This window comes from Muscardinus avellanarius (genome assembly GCF_963383645.1).
Source record: "Muscardinus avellanarius genome assembly, chromosome: 17".
Lineage (NCBI taxonomy): Eukaryota > Metazoa > Chordata > Mammalia > Rodentia > Gliridae > Muscardinus > Muscardinus avellanarius.
The window spans coordinates 26,233,384-26,247,135 of NC_137803.1; the positions used below are offsets into that span (position 1 = coordinate 26,233,384).

The 13,752-nt window shown below is 40.3% G+C and overlaps 1 protein-coding gene and 1 pseudogene across 2 annotated transcripts in view; one reads left to right on the forward strand and one right to left on the reverse strand.

Annotated features, from left to right (window-relative positions):
* Positions 1 to 13,752, forward strand: part of DYM (dymeclin) — a gene marked incomplete at its 3' end in the record, with an annotated part of 378,817 nt that overhangs the window by 77,427 nt on the left and 287,638 nt on the right. The window lies entirely within an intron of this gene.
* Positions 11,364 to 11,923, reverse strand: LOC308276199 (S-phase kinase-associated protein 1-like; annotated as a pseudogene). Its single transcript has one exon. The product of its transcript is annotated as an S-phase kinase-associated protein 1-like (transcript).

Genomic DNA, 13,752 nt, shown 5'->3' on the forward strand with positions numbered 1-13,752 from the left:
GTCTCACTAAGTTGAGGAAGGCCTCACAGGGTAGCTGAGGCTGGCTGTGAAGCCACGATCCTCCTGTCTCAGCCTCCCAGGTACTGGGATTACAGCCATGCGCCACCACGCCCAGCTTCATTTCCACATTTTGATAAAGTTTAGCAATCATTTTTAGTTCTCAGGAGCTGCTTTTTTTCCTTTTTTTTTTTTTTTTTTTTAATGTACTGGGAATTGAACCCAGGGGCCTTCTACCTCTGAGTTAAATCCTCCCCAGCCCTTTTTTCCCCTTTATTTTGAAATAGGGGCTCATTAAGTTGCAGAGGGCATTACCAAGTAGCAGAGGCTGGCATTGAACCTGTGACCCTTCTGTCTCGGCTTCCCAAGGCCTGGGGTTACAAGTGTGTGCCACTGCACTTGGCTCAGGAGCTTGTTTTATCTGATTTTCTTTGTTTATGGATACACTTTTAATTTGGCATAATTTTACTTTGGACACCCACATACCCACCATATATTTTGTATTTGTCATAATTTTAGTATATTTGCATTATCTTTATGTAGCCATCAGATTAATCTGCCAGTGCTTCTTAATTTTGTTTATGAAAGATTTTAGGAGCTCTCTTTCGTGTTGAGCTTTAATTTGTTCCAAGATTTGTGGCTCTATGTTAAAAGTGGGTGCATTTTTACCTACAGTATTAGTTTCTTGAGGAGCTATGGGAATAAGAAGTAGATGTTTGAGTTTCTGTGGGCATCTCCTTAGCTGTTAGTATGGAGTTGACAGGTGAGCTGGTTGATAAAAATAACGAGTGGTCTTTTTTTTAATTTTTTTTATTGGTGTATTACATTCATACATCATATTGGGGTAAAAACGTGTGTGTACATATATGTACACACAAGTGGTAGTTTGAAGACTAGATCCAGTCTTCTTGACTCCTGGTTTCCACACTTTCTGTTTTATTGTTTATTTTAGACTTTTGTAGGGGCTGAGGATATAGTTTGGTTATAGGATTCACGCTTAGCACACACAGAACCTAAGTTTAATCCTTGGCACCAGAAAAAAAAAAAAAAAAAACTTCTATAAATAAGAAGTATGACTGTGTGTTGAACTCATTAACTTTTTAAACCAGCATTATCAAATACATGATACCAGTTTTTAGTTTCTCCTTACGTTTGAGTTTTAGAATCCCTGTGTTGGCATGGCATTCATATTTCTAAATTTTGGTCTTAATCCTTTGAACTTGTCAGTTGTTTTTATTAAACTTATGTTCCAATTACAGTACCAACAGGTTTCTTATCCCATTGTAAGCCAAAGGAGCATGTTTTTTCCCATCTGTGTTCATTGATTTTGCCCCTGGCCAACACTAACACCCATTCATGAAGGCTTTTGTCTTTATCCAAATGTTCCACTCTGTCCCAGCAGAGCAGGACAAGGTCATGCGCCTGTCTTTTTTTCCTTCACACAAAATTAATAACTTGCTCCAACGGTAGTTTGTTCTAGGACGTTTCCAGACCAGATGGTGGAACGTCCTTGGGATGCTATGACGGCCAGAGCAGCACTTTGGCTGTCTAAAGTTGACTTTGTTTTGGTGATTATGTAATGCAAGTCTTCTGAAGATTGTACAAGGTCATTAAGACAAGAAAGATCTGTGGGCTTAGAACATATTTCATATTTTGAAAGCCACCACACTCGGCATGGTAGAAGTTTGGTTTCTTTCAAGTATGGCCTCTGTGGCTCATTTCTCTGATTATTTGGCACTTAACGATAGCCCAATTAATATTTTAAATTTTGTTTTCAAAGGAATATAACATTACCTTGCATTCCTTTTTTAAAAAAGAATTATAGAAAGTTAGAGCAAGAAATAACATTTGAGATCATCTTGCCCAAAGTGCTTGTTTAAATAAGGAAACCAAGACCCAGAGGAGTTATTCCTCCCCAGTAACAGAGTTAATAGGGACCTGAGAAGTGGACCCTCACTTTCTCAACTCTGAGTCAGTGCCCTCAAGTGTCTCGCAGAGGGATTTGGGTGCCTTAGCTCTTTGTTTGCTCCGAATTCAGTATGCATTGCATTTTATTTTGGATCAGTTTTACCACTTGTAGGATTCTTCTATTTTTTAGTTCCCAAGTAATTTAATTTTTGCATAGATGATAGATTTGCAATAGGTTAAAATCCTATTATACAGAAGTGTACCTGGATAGTCTCCCTCTCATCCTTGTCTCTTCTCAGCCCTACCCTGGGCCTTTATAACTTAACTATAATTCTTAGTTTCTTATTTATCTTTATTGAAAAATTTCATCTATCTGTGTACATATACATACGCACACAATTATGAATATAGATTCTTCACTGTGTTTTCACACAAAATAGGCAGAAAATCCTACTTATTATTTTCAGCTGTGCTGTCTCTCTCTCTCTCTCTCTCTCTCTCTCTCTCTCTCTCTCTCTCTCTCTCTCTCTCTCTCTCTCTCTCTCTCTTTTTTACGGGTCTGGGGATGGAACCCAGGGGCATTCCACCTCTGAGCTACACCCCCTGCCCTATTTTTTATTCTTTATTTTGAAGCAGGGCCTCACTAAGCAGCTGAGGCTGTCTGCGAACCACAATCCTCCTGTCTCAGCCTCCCGAATGCTGGGATTACAAGTGTGCATCACCACGTCTGGCAAGCTTTGCTCTCTTTAAACAATCTATCCGCCTAGTCTTTGTGCAATAGCAGAGGCTTTCTTGTTTTGTTTTTTCAAATAATAACTTTGTTGAGATATAATTAAAATATGCCCAAATTCACCTTTTCAAACTATATAGCTTATGGTTTTGAGTATATTCACCTAGTTATGAAAGCCTAATCACTAATTCTGGAGCATTTTCATTACCCCAAAGAAAATTCCATAACCATTAGCATTCACTCTCTATTTGTCCTTTTGACCCTCCCTGCCCTTTGGTCCTGGTAACAGACTGCTTTCTGTCCCTATGCATTTACTTGTTCTGGACATTTTCTATTAAAGAAATAAGGGGCTTTTTGTGTCTGTTTTGTGTGTGTGTGTGTGTGTGTGTGTGTGTGTGTGTGTGTTACTGGTGGTGGAACCTAGGATCTTTTTCTGTCTCTGAGCTATACTCCCAGACCTATTTTATACTTTATTTGGAAACAGGGTCTCACTAAGTTGCTGAGAGCCTCACTAAGTAGCTGAGGCTGGCTTCGAACCTGTGCAATCCTCCTGTCTCAGCCTCCCAAGCGCTGGGATTACAAGCATGTGCCACCATGCCTAGCTGTCTGGCTTAAAAAAAAAAAAAAAAACCAACAACAAACTTGATATGATGTGTTCAGTGTTTATCTATGTTGTCACAGGTCCCAGGACTTTACTCTATTTTTTTGCTGAAAAGTTTTTCATTGTATGTATATGCCATTTTTTAAAATATGTTCATCAGCTGTGCTAGACATTTGGTTTGTTTCTACTTTCTGGCTACTATGAATAATGTTACTATGTAAATTTACGTACAAGATTTTGTGTGGACATATGTTTTTAATTCTCTTGAGTGCATATCTAGAAATGGAATTGCTAGATCCTATCTCTGTATTTAATTTTTTGAGTAACTGCCAGAGATTTCCACAGTGGTTTTACTATTTTCCGTTCTCACCAGCTGTGGATGAGGGTTACAATTTCTCACATTTCTTTTCATTATTCATTAAAAACTGCCTAATATCCTGTTGTAGGTCATGTCCAAACGTATTTACTCATTCCCCTATTGATGGACGGTAGGATTGTTAACATTTATTTTGTCCGAATCCTTGTTCATTTTTTTTTATTAGAGCCTCTCTTGTCTCTATTTCTAGGACTTATTATATTAGAAAGATTATCACTTTCTTTTGTTTTTAAGATTTAAAGAAGTTTATTAAAAGATAGAAATACAGAGGATAGGTACAGCTCCATACCAGACTGGCATGGAGGGGTGACTCGAATGAATACACCCTGAAAGATTAGCACTTTCTGACATGAATTTAAAGTATGTTTGTTTTCTTTTGACACAACTTCTCATAGGTAATTTTTGTCATGATGATTTTTTTTTTTTTTTTTTTTTTTTTTTTTTTTGCAGGCCTGGGGATGGAACCCAGGGGCATTTGACCTCCGAGCTACACCCCCTGCCCTATTTTTATTTTTTATTTTGAAACCGGGTCTCACTAAGTTGCGGAGGGCCTCACTAAGTAGCTGAGGCTGTCCGCGAACTGCGATCCTCCGGTCCCAGCCTCCCGAATGCTGGGATTACAAGCGTGCGCCACCACGCCCGGCTGTCATGATGAATATTTAAAAACAAATTTTAGCTGGGCGTGGTGGCACACGCTTGTAATCCCCGTGTTTGGGAGGCAGAGACAGGAGGATCGCGCAGGTTCGAAGCCAGCCTCAGATGGCTTAAGAGCCCCTGTTTCCAAATAAAAATATAAAATAGGTCTGGGAGTGTAGCCTGGAGGTAGAAGTTCCATCCCCAGTACCACCAACAAAACCCCAAAACAACAATTTTTAACCATTTGAATGTATCAATCGTTTGTAGCTGTTAAGGCTTTCAGAGCCTGTAAGCGCTCTCTTTTTCACCACATCTCCTGCTCTCCGTCCTGCACATTTTGGTCTTGCCTCACTGGTCTCTTAGATCTTCCTCAAATATTCTTGGCATATACCTGCCTCAGGGTCCTTGAATTTGTTGGTCTTTTTCTACCTGAAGACTCTAATCTTCCTCCTTGCTTTGTTCAAGCCTGTTCAAGCCAAGTGGGGTGGCGTGTGGCTAACTTCCCAGTACTTGGGAGGCTGAGACGGGAGGATTGCAGGTTTGCAGCCAGCCTCAGCAACTTAGTGAGGCCCTGTTTCAAAATAAAGAATAAAAAATTTGCTGGGGGTATAGCTCAGAAGTAGAATGCCCCTGAATTCCATCCCTACTTCTAAGGAAAAACAAAACAAAACAGTCTGCTCAAATATCTGCTGCTTCCTGAGATATTCCTATTTAAAACTATAACATTCCTGTGATAGTCAGTAGTCCCCAAATTCATTATCTTCTTTTTAAAAAAATATTAAGGCATCATTATAAGTGAATATAAATGCATGTTTATTTAGGAATAAATATAAACATTTTATTTAGAAACAAATATATATAGAAGCAAATACATGTTTTTATTTAGAAATAAATACAAGTATATTTGTTTAGAAATGTTTATTTAGAATAAGTATGTCATATTTTTATTTATCTTAAGTGGCAGGCTGACATGTGGGATCTTGTGGTTTTGGCTTGTAGTTATAGGTTATTTTGGAAATAATCAAGAATAACAAATGCTGTCTTGGGTAGCATCACTAAGCTTTATATTGACTATGTTTGTTGCTGAAATGTCTATTGACTTTTCATGGTTATTACAAATTAGGTGTGTGTAAATGTCAGATGCTGCTTGTTCCTCTCATGGAACAGAGTTTTCAGATGTAAAATCTGTCAAATGGTGTTTACGTGCTTTTAACGACTAAGCTCATTTTAATGAGGCCGGGTCTGACCCTGCTTGTGTAGCAGCAAGACCTGAGCTCGCCGCCTTGGTGGGCGGGTGCCGCTGGCCCCCTTTGCCTCTGTGCCCTGGGCACATGCAGCTTGGACCTTGGACCTTTCCAGTGAAGTGGGAGGACAGTAGCACTGATAGAGCCCTCCCACCACCTCTCATGGCACATTATTTTTCTAGAAATTTCCCAGGAGAGGCAGCCGGGAAACTGGTTCGAGGAAAATGCTTTTTCTTCATTTTCGTTGTATGTACCTTACCTGTTTGTTTGTTTGTTTGTTTGTTTGTTTATACTACTACTACTACTACTCCCTTTGCTACTGCTATTCTCATTTAAAAATAAAAAAATGAAATAGGGCTGGGAGTGCAGCTGAGAGGTAGAATGCCCCTGGGTTCAATTCCCAGTACTGCACACACACACAAAGAAAAAAGAAAATCATTTTTACCTTTCTGTAATAGTGTTTTAAATAAAGTTTTAAGAATAAATGTTACTTACCACTTATGCCACAAGTATGGCTATTGTAAAACTTCTTAGCTCTCTTTATTTTTCCAGTACTGGGGATTGAACCTGGGGCATTCTACCTCCAAGCTCCACCCTCAGCCTAGTTTTTACTTGGAAATAGGGTCCCACTAAGTTTCTGAGAGCCTCACTAAGTTGCTGAGCCTTGAGCCTCCAGTCCTCCTGTCACAGCCTTCCAAGTACTGGGTTTGCAAGCATGCGGCACCTGGCTAAGCCCTATTTATTTGATTTCTTTTGAAGCAACCCACTGAGTGGCTGAAGCTGGCTTTCAACCTCCGATCATCCCAGGTGCTGAGATTAGGTGTGCGGCATCATTGCCTGCCATGCACCATTATCATTTTAAGAATTTAAAAATAAACCGGGTGCCATGGCACACACTTGTAATCCCAGCATTCAGGAGGCTGAGCTCAGAGGATTGCGGTTTGTTGTCAACCTCAGCTACTTGGCGAGGTCCTTCACAACTCATTGAGACCCTGTTTGAAAAATAAAAAGACTAAAAAAGAGGGCTGGGAGTGTAGCTCAGAGGTATAGTGCCCTTGGGTTCCATCCCCAGTACCACACACACTCACAAAAAGAATTTAAAAATAATAAAAAATTGCCACCTATAATCTTATCTCTAGCTGGGCATGGTGGCGCACTCGTAATCCCCGCGCTTGGGAGGCTGACACAGGAGGATTGCATAGGTTTGAAGCCAGCCTCAGCTGGCTTAAGAGACCCTGTTTCCAAATAAAAAATATAAAATAGGTCTGGGAGTGTAGCCGGGAGGTAGAATGCCCCTTAGTTCCATCCCCAGTACCACCACAAAAAAAAAAAAAAAGAAAATCTTATCTCCAATAATTATTTTATTTTTTTGCACATTAGCACTTTCATGTAAGGGGTACATCAGCTATCATCATGAAGCAATGTTCCAGTAAACCATGTTTTAATAGTGGGGTAGCGTACCAACACATTGCATAAAAGGAAAATTATAGACTGCTATGAACATTGTACAATTAGCATATATTAGTATTTATCAAAAAGGGACATTATAACTAATGCAACATGTGATCCTGAGATTCTACACTACAAAGATGTTTTTCTTTTGATGTCAAGGACACAGGAAGAGAGATGGCAAAAGTCTCTTCGTTGATAGTTTTGTAGCTGTATTAATATTCTGGTTTTCTGAGTTTTTAAATACTTTTATGGGTACATAGCGATTGTACATCGAGTTGAGATAGTGAGGGGAATACACATGTGCACAGCACTGGGTCTGTTTTCTGCTTTTGACCACTTCTATTCCTAGCCAGTTGAGCTTCTTTCTCATAGATGGATATTAAATTTCATCACTGCTGTTTCCACATTTACTAAGATGGATTTCTAATCTGTTTTCATCAACGTGAATAATTATATTGATCATTTTCAACTGTTACTCTTTCATTCTTAAGATTTTCATTCTTAAGATAATGTCGATGTGATATTATTTTCATATATTGCTGGAAATAATTTGCTAATTTTTTTCTTTTGAAAACACTTGTTTTTTTTGTCATTTGTTTGTTTGTTTTGGTGGTACTGGGGTTCCTAGAAGCCCTTCTACCTCCGGGCTACACTCCCAGATCTATTTTATATTTTTAAATTTGGAAACAGGGTCTCTTAAGCCAGCACGGCTGGCTTCAAACCTGTGTGATCCTTCTGTCTCTGCCTCCCAAGCGCGGGGATTACAAGCGTGCGCCACCACGCCCGGCCTTTTGTATTGGAATTTTAATTTGGGATGAGAAAGTATACACAGGAACACAGTGGTATAAAGTTATAGCAATCTTTCCTTGAATACAAAATAAAGACACCTAAAAATTAAAATTATTATTAATTAGCACTCTTTGGGCCCCTTTCCCCCCTTATAGTTACATTCAAAGTAGTTGTTAGAAAATTCTGATGTTAAATAACATGTGGTTAGGTTGAGTTTCCCCTGAGTGAAATGGCTTCAAACTGAATTACTCGCCCATCGTGGTGCGCTAATGTTCTAGCTATGTCTCAATGCTGGGCTTGCTGACCTGGGTAGCTACCTGAACACTACAGCGCCCCAAGCATTGAGGCCAGCCTAAAACAATAACATCTACTATGGCTGAAAAAGTCATAGTTTGATAGAAAATATTTCAAAGCTCTTTAATAAACACACTTGGGGATTTGTTTTCTTTTCTTTTCTTTTTCTTTTTCTTTTTCTTTTTTTTTTTTTTTTTTTTTTTTGCGGTACTTGGTATGGGATCCAGGGGCATTCTACCTCTGAGCAACACCCCCAGCCCTATTTTTTATTCTTTGTCTTGAAACAGGGTCTCACTGAGTTGCAGAGGGCCTCACTAAGTAGCTGAGGCTGGCTTCAAACCTGGGCGATCCTCCTGTTTCAGCCTCCCAATGCTGGGATTACAAGCGTGCGCCACCACCCCCGGCAGTTCTAGAGCTTTCTTAAATAATAGCTCTAAATTGGAAACAACCCCGATGTCCATCAACATTATCTTGCTGCTGTCCCTCCTCCTTCCCGCCATTTGTTTTGCTCGCACCCTCTTCCTCTCCCTCTGTCCTGGGTAGATTGATGCAGGCCCATTCTACCTCTAAACTACACTCCCAGCCCTTATTCATTAATTTTTTAAATTTTGAAACAGGCTCGATAAGTTGGCTGAGGCTGGCCTTGATCCTGCGACCTTCCTGTCTCAGCTTCCCTAGTACCTGGCTTCCAGGTGTGAGCCACCACACCGGGCTTCTTACTGTCCTTCTGTATGTCCTCATGGTCTTGTGACTTCGTGTCCGTGTCACTGAGTCTCTCATCATCTACATCTAATCTGAGTTTATCTTTGTTCTCCTTATTTTTTCAAAATCGATTTGAATTTTAAATTCAACTGTTACATTTTTAAGTTCTCAAAACTTCTAGAAGTATTTTTTAGGCCTGTTTTACTTTATATAGTTTACAAGTCTTCAAGAAATTTTTTATTTGAAAAAATTGGCTTTTATCCTGTGAATTTAAGCCTAGTTACAGTTGTATTGGGAGCCTTTTATTTATTGATTTTTGATGTATGACAATTATTTATGTAATCTTGTACAACTCTTAATGTACCTGTGTGTGTGTGTGTGTGTGTGTGTGTGTGTGTGTTACTGCAGATTAAATCCAGAGTTGTTCTACCTGTGAGCTTCATCCCCAGGACTATCTTTTTTATTTTTTATAAGTTGCTGAGGCTGGCCACGAACCTGCAATCCTCTGGATCAGCCTTCCAAACACTAGAGTTGCCACGATGGCTGGCCAATTGTTTTCTACTCTTTGTAAAGTAGTCAAATTAATTTGACGGTTAGGATGATTTTCATCTTTCCTCAGAAAGGCTTGTTTCTTTTTTTTTTGTTGAGTGCCTTAGATTCATAACTCAGTTTCAGGGCCAAAGTTTTTGGCCACCTGAATAACTGAAAGCAGGGTTACAGTTTATGGAGAGTTGACTTATTTCTTCTCTCTCGCACTCCCAAGGTAAGGTGCCTTTGAGAAGCCCCACCCTTAGTGTGGGGTGAATTGCCAGGGTCTGCCCTTTTGAACCTCTGGCTTTTTTCTCCTAGACCCCCAACCATGCCAGAAGCATTCTGAGATTCCCAGTCACCTTCCTGCTCAATAAATATGCACTGGACCAAAGCAGTTCCAAGTGTTACACTGAGCTCTTTAGATTTTACTTTGTTACCTCTTCAGTGCTTTTAGGAAGTGACCTTACCCACCCTTACTCCCCCAAAGGATTATTGGTGACTTCATTAGAGGGCTCTTCAGAACTTCCTGTCTATTACTGGTAGAAATGGAAGTAGAGCCAACTTTTGTGTTCTTTTAAAATATTATGTGGTTCAGCCGGGCATGGTGGCGCATGCTTGTAATCCCAGCATTTGGGAGGCTGAGACCAGAGAATCGCAGTTTGCGGACAGCCTCAGCTACTTACTGAGGCCCTCTGCAACTCAGTGAGACCTGGTTTCAAAATAAAGAATAATAGCCGGGCATAGTGGTGCACGCTTGTAATCCCCACTCTTGGGAGATGAGACAGGAGGATCGTGCTGGTTTGGAGCCAGCCTCACTGGCTTAAGAGATGCTGTTTCCAAATAAAAAATATAAAAAAATAGGTCTAGGAGTGTAGCCCGGAGGTAGAAGGGCTTCCAGGAACCCCAGTACCAAAAAAAATAGGGCAGGGGCTGTAGCTCGGAGATTGAATGCCCCTGGGTTCCATCCCCAGACCCGCAAAAAAAAAAAAAAAAGTGTTGTGTGTGTGTGTGTGTGTGTGTGTGTGTGTGTATTATGTAGTTCTATAAGTATAGAACCTGTTTTATTACATTTTATATATTTTCTAATATCAGTTAAATTTTTGAATTAAAGTTTTTTGTCTTGTATGATAGATACTACAAAGTAGAAAAAAGTGTTCCTTAATAGTGGCATTTAGTATATATATTATAGGAACGCCATTAACCTGCCTTTAGATCAAGAGAGTTTTCTGGAGGAGGTGGAGCTATTTGTGAAAGATGAATTTGACTTAGCCCAGCAGTTTGGGGGCAGACAGGGAAGCTGGAGCCTTCACAGAGACTTGGGAGATAGGAGAGGGCATGACAGGTACATTTTATACATGTGTACCTTTAAACTGTATTTCTTTAATGGCTATTTCAGATATTTTCCCACTTATATAATTTTTTTTCCCAGATAGGTAGAACTCAAATTTGAGTTCATTATTTTGAGGCTTTTTTTTGTGTGTGTATTATGTCATCTTCAAAACCATTTATGATAGAAAATGGACTAACTAAGGGCATGGGCTGCTTTGCCCACGTCTTACTTCAAACAAATGTTGAGTTATTATTTTTGCTGTGCTGTGGCCTCAGGAGTCTAGTGAATTCTCATGCAGAGTGCTAAATCACAAAACAGTGTTTGGAAGCTGAATGCTTCACGTAGTTTTTTTGTCATGTAAAATTTGTGCACAAATAGGTATATTTTCATTTTGGTAACCCAAAATAATATTTTTTTTGTATCCATGAGCATAGTAGGAGAGACGATTCAACAACTAATAAGCATTTACTTGTCAGCCCTTGTTTTAGGTGCTAGGAATACAGTACTAAGTATGACAAATTCTAGTTGCATTATGACTAGAAAGAAACAATCCACAGCTCAGTGTTTATTTGCAGTAAAGAAAAAAGAAACTTTTACTCACATAGAAGACAATCAGCCATAGGTTTGGAATCTACTCAAGCTACACATGCAGTGAGGGCACTGTGATGCTAGTATAATTGATTTACTGCTGCATTTGCCTACTATTAACAATTATAATCAGCAGTGCCACTAGTATTTGAAGCAATCCTTATGGTGTTAGTGTTAGGCGTGCTTCAGTTCTCTTCACACCTCTGGTTCTCTTTGTGCACCCGGGCTTCCTCCTCTGCAGTAAGTCATTTTTGATATTGAAGATTTTGTTAATCTCCTCAGGAGTTTCCCCCTTGATCATGTTGGTGACAGTCTTGCATGTAACATCAAGCAAACCTTTGATGTTTACGTAGTTTGCGGCCAGAATAAGTTAAAAAGTGTTCCCTGGTCAACTTTCAGGAACTCTTAGCCCCAAACGGCGATGTCATCTGCCTACTTTTCTTTTTTCTCATCATCCTGAGGGGGGGGTTGTCCTTGTGGTGGGTGACTGAATAGCCTTTAAATATTGTAGCGCTAACATTTGGTAGAGGAACTGGATCGTCATCTCCTCATCACCCATTCCCAAATCTTCTAACGTGGTCTTGATTGTCACAGATTGTTTGGCAATTTCAACTTCAACTTCAAATATCTCTTCACGAGAACTCTGCAACCTAATTGAAGGCAGGTGTGTGGCAGGCCTGAGGCTGATGGGAGTGGGGCAGCCTCCACGCAGGGACAAGAGATAGGCTGGAGACGAGCTGTGCATGGTGGTGGCCAGTTCTTGATGTATATATACATATATATATATATATATATATATATATATATATATATATTCTATTCTAGCTATTTCTGGTACTTATATCTTTGCTATCACTGAAGCTGTGAGTCATTGTGTACTTAAATTATTTCCTCTATTAACCCAGTTTATTGGAGCCTATTTTAGTCAATATATTTGAACATTATATTTTTATTATCCACACTGTTCCACCTAATTATTTTGATCAGTATTACCATGAGTAATGTTTTTAGGCTAATTGGCAGGCAGATTTTTGGTTGTTTTTAGCATTGGCACTTAAATCTGATTGGTTGCTACTGGCAGAGAAACTGCTCAATCCCAAAGGTGTCTGTGCTTTAATCCCTGTAACCTGTCAGTAACACACCTTACCTGTCAAAAGCCATTGCATAGCTGAGATTAAAGCTACAGACCTTTTAATGAGATTGGCTCCATTATCACAGTAGGCTCAGGCTAAGCACTTGAGTCCTGAAAGGCAGACAAAGAAAGCAGAAGAGGGACAGAGAGCTGAAACATGTGGCATTGAAGTTGTTGGTGGTTTTGAAGGTAGAGGAAGAGATCCATGAATGGAAGGACGTCTGACTTCTAGGAACTGGGAAGTTCCCTTAGGTTGTCTTTCATTCTGTTCCAGAAGTGAGAATAAATACAGTAACTGTTTTTATGTGATTAATATTTATATCAGTAATTATGGAAATTTTAGGAAAGAGAGTAAAGTACTATAAAAAGTTCAATTTCTGGGTAGAACAAACTTATTCATTACAGGACAGAGTAGTTGTACAGGCTTCTTGAGTTTTATATTCTTTTTTGGAAAGTACATTTTGTTAGGCACTGGAAATAGAATGAGATATATTATACAATGGGAAGTTGGAAGTTTTAGTCATAGAACCAGTGATGTGAGCTTACTTATTTTTATACTTTTATTGGTGCGTTGTAATTTTACATCATAGTGAGATTCAAGGTGTATAACTTTTTCTTTTTCCTTTATTTTTATTTTTATTTTTTATATTTTTATTGGTGCATTGAGTCATACATCACATTGGAACACAAGACTTGAGAGGATATACAAGCACACATCATCCAATTAGCCCTCATCCAATCCCCATCCCATTCTCTCCCCCTTCCTCCATCCCATGCTTGATTGGTGATTATCTTTGATACATTTGTTTACGTACCTCCTGAGTTTTCAAGAGGTTCCATCCTCCCCCACCCCATCCCCTCTGATTGGTCACCTTAATTGCTTCGCTATAGGGTCCTTTCTATAACTCCACCTCCTTCTGTTACCCCTGTCCTCCTAGTTTTTGCTAATTAGGGGAAGCATCTGGTTTTTATTTTCTGTGATATTTCTCTGTGCATGCCGCATTGCAAGTTCCATTCCCACTCTTGATGGCCCCAGTAGTGGCCTGGCCACCCGGAGGACTCTGATCCCGACCTCACTGGCTCCAGCACCGGCCTTGACACATGGGAGGCCCTGATCCTGGCCTCGCTGGCCCCCGCACTGGTCTAACCCCTCGGCTGGCTCCAATCCCGGTCTCAAAGGCCCCAGCACCGGCCTTGCCTCAAGGCAGGCTCCAATCCCAGCCTCGCTGACCCTGGCACCGGCCTAACCCCTCGGCAGGCTCCTATCCTGGCTTTGGAGGCCCCAACACCGGCCTTGCCTCATGGCAGGCGATAATCCCGGCCTCGCTGGCCCCAGTACTGGCCTAACCCCTTGGCAGGCTCCAATCCCGGCCTCGGAGGCTCCAGCACCAGCCTTGCCTCACGGCAGGCTCTGATCCAGGCCTCGCTGGCCCCGGCACCGG